The sequence below is a fragment of the Mesitornis unicolor genome, unplaced genomic scaffold (genome assembly GCF_000695765.1).
Source record: "Mesitornis unicolor isolate BGI_N332 unplaced genomic scaffold, ASM69576v1 scaffold19906, whole genome shotgun sequence".
NCBI lineage: Eukaryota > Metazoa > Chordata > Aves > Mesitornithiformes > Mesitornithidae > Mesitornis > Mesitornis unicolor.
Genome location: NW_010189431.1, coordinates 25,856 through 26,529, shown reverse-complemented (window position 1 = coordinate 26,529; position 674 = coordinate 25,856).

The window sequence follows — 674 nt, the reverse complement described above, 5'->3', positions numbered from 1 at the left end:
GGCCAGGAGAGGACACAGGGCAGAGAGGAGCCCCAACATCCCTTCCTCTCCTCAGCCCCAGCAAAGCGCAGCAAAAGGCAAACTCCTCTTCCCTGCCGCCCGCTTGGCGCTTGCAGAGGGCCCAGCCCTGCTTGTGGCCGCCCCTGAGTCTCATCTGCTGCAAAACACGCCCGGGTGCCTCGGGGTCCCTGCTGGGAGGGACCCTGGAGCAGGGCAGGACCCAGCTGCCTCCCAGCCCAGCACAGGAGGGATGGGGAGGAGAGAGGGGGCCAGGACACAGCCCAGCTCCTGGAGCAGCCCCTGCCTTACCCCACAGCCCCCTCCTTACACTGCAGCCCCCTTCCAGGTCCATCCCAGGGTCACTCGCTGCCAGCCAGGAGTCCTCAAGCTGAAATCTTCCCCACAACAGCGCCCTGGACAGGGGCTCCAGTTGTTTTTGCAACCAAAACCAAAGCAGCAACTGGCTTGGAAGCATTTGGAGATGAGAACACGTCGTCACCCCCGTTGTTTTGTTTCTGTCCAGTTTCTGGCTCGCTTAGGCAGGTCGGTAACAGCCGACTCTGTACATAACGGCCGCGGTCCCCCCCGAGCACGTGGTGTTTTGTTCTGCCTGTCCCGCAACGCGGCCGCGGCGCAAGGGCTGACTCAGCAGCTGACACGTGAGCCCAAAGCTG